A 2,404-nucleotide genomic window follows, 5' to 3' on the forward strand; every position below is an offset into this window, starting at 1 on the left:
AATTAGCTTGCTCAAGACTACCCTCTGCCTCTTCATTAACTCCTTCTTGGGTTGTTGATGAAGTGGTGATTGTTGCTACTTGATTCCTCTCCATCTTCTTGGTGTGGTCAGCTAGCTGCTTGGTAATGAGCTTGTTCTGAGCCAGTAGAGCATCTACATTATTTAGCTCTATCACTCCTCTAGTGTTCCCTCTTTCGGAAGCATAGAAGTAGTCATTCTTAGCTACAGTTTTAATGACATCTATGACTTCTTCAATGGTCTTCTTCTTGTTCAAGGATCCTCCAGAGGAATGATCTACTGCATTCTTCGATTCATATGATAAGCCTTCATAGAAGATGTGCATCTGCACCCATTCATTGAACATATCGGGCGGACACCTCCTTGTTAAGTCTTTGAACCTCTCCCATGCTTCATATAGAGTCTCACCATCTTGTTGCCTAAAAGTTTGGACCTCAGCTCTCAGCCGGTTGATTCGTTGAGGGGGGTAGAATCTTGCTAGGAATTTGTTCACCACATCCTCCCAAGTTGTCAAACTTTCCTTGAGGAAAGCCTCCAGCCACTTGGCTACGATATCCTTGAGTGAGAATGGGAATAGGAGTAGTCTATAGGCGTCAGGATGAACACCATTAGTCTTCACTGTGTCACAAATTCGCAAGAAGGTGGTTAGATGTTGATTGGGATCTTCTTGGACACCTCCTCCAAACGAACAGTTGTTCTGAAGAAGGGTGATGAGCTGTGGTTTTAGTTCAAAGTTGTTGGCATGGATTGTTGGCTTTTGGATGCTACTTCCACAGTTGCCTGGGTTTGGATTGATGTAAGAGCCTAACACTCTTCTATCCTCCCCAACATAATTTGCTCTACCTCCTCCCCCATGGTTATGAGCCTCTTCTTCATGTTGGTTTTCCATGTTGCCTTCCATGTTTAGTTCAAAGTGTTCCTCCTCCTCTTCAGCACCGATTGCACGTTTTTCTCTTGCTTCCCTCCTTAATCTAAGGAAGGTCCTCTCTGGTTCAGAATCGAAGGAAGTTGAAGCCCCGCTTCTTCTCCCTGTCATACAACCAACAAGTACAAGCAAGTAACAATATGTGCAGATAGTATTGCTGTCAGAATTACTGTTAGTTGTGAGTGATGCAATATATCAAACAGTTAGTGGGTTAGCAAAATGAATGGTAAATAACAAAGAACACGAAAGAGTAGAGGGGGAATGGAAGAAGTTAATTAAGACAGAAAGTAAATTACTCAAACAAAAAATTCAATCAACAAAACAAAAATGCCCAATCTAGTGATCTCTTAATTTAATCATTGTTGATGCACAATCAATCTCCGGCAACGGCGCCATAAACTTGATGCAGGTGGAAACTGTCTCTCAACAAATTTCCTTCGGCAAGTGTACCGAATTTGTCGTCAAGTAAAAACTCACAATAGAGTGAGGTCGAATCCCACAGGGATTGATTGATCAAGCAACTTTAATTAGAAGAATGTTCTAGTTGAGCGAATTTAGAATTTGGGTTGGGATTTGCAGAAAATAAAATGGCGGGAATGTAAATGATAGAAAAAGTAAATGCTAGAATTAAAGGGCTGAAAGTAAATGACTGAAAATAAATTGCAGAATTGTAAAGGGGAATGGGGTGTTTGCTCATAAAAGTAAACGCAGAAATTAAAGAGAATGGGTGAGATCAGAATTGGGGAGTTCATTGGGCGCAGGAGATGTTGCAATTCTCCGGATCAAGTTCATTTTCATCTCTTCCTCAATCAATGCACTCATTGATCTCCTTGGCAATCTTAATTGATTGAATTACAATTTCTTGCAATTCAATCTCTCAAATCTTGATCAATAGCCAATTTCTTGGTCAATTGCTCATGAGAAGAGATGAAGTGTGGTCACTGATTATACCACATGCATTTCCCAAATCAAGTATTGAGAGGATTATAGTCACATATCCATCCAAACCCAATTTGGTCCAGCATGAGAAAGCATTTCTAGCTTGATCTCTTCATTCCTCTTTCAAGGCTCAGAAGAGATCCAAGTTTGAATAGCTTCTTTTCCAAGATAACTACCCAATGGGATGAAGATCGAAAGCTTTCAAGTAAAATCAAGAGAAAAGATAGAAGAAGAATAATGAGAACTAGTATTGATCCATCAAATTACAACAGAGCTCCCTAACCCAATGAAAGAGGTTTAGTTGTTCATAGCTCTAGAAAATGAAAACAAAGATGGAGAATACATCATGTAACTAGAAGAGCAGAGAAAGTAAAATACAGAGAGTAGTTTTCCAACTTCCCGAACTCTTAAATAATTCAAAGCTACTCCTATATATACTACTCTTATCAGCTTCTAGTTGGCTCTTCAAGTCTTGGGCCTTTGGATCTTGAGTTTGAAGCAGTTCTCTTCTTCATTTGGGCT

The 2,404-nt window shown here is 39.9% G+C and overlaps 1 non-coding gene across 1 annotated transcript; it reads left to right on the plus strand.

Annotated features, from left to right (window-relative positions):
* The first annotated feature begins 363 nt into the window (after window positions 1-363).
* Window positions 364-466, plus strand: LOC130983470 (small nucleolar RNA R71). Its single transcript, XR_009087457.1, has one exon. It is a non-coding gene; the product is annotated as a small nucleolar RNA R71 (small nucleolar RNA).
* The last annotated feature ends 1,938 nt before the right edge of the window (window positions 467-2,404 follow it).

Source organism: Arachis stenosperma, chromosome 5, assembly GCF_014773155.1.
Source record: "Arachis stenosperma cultivar V10309 chromosome 5, arast.V10309.gnm1.PFL2, whole genome shotgun sequence".
Classification (NCBI taxonomy): domain Eukaryota; kingdom Viridiplantae; phylum Streptophyta; class Magnoliopsida; order Fabales; family Fabaceae; genus Arachis; species Arachis stenosperma.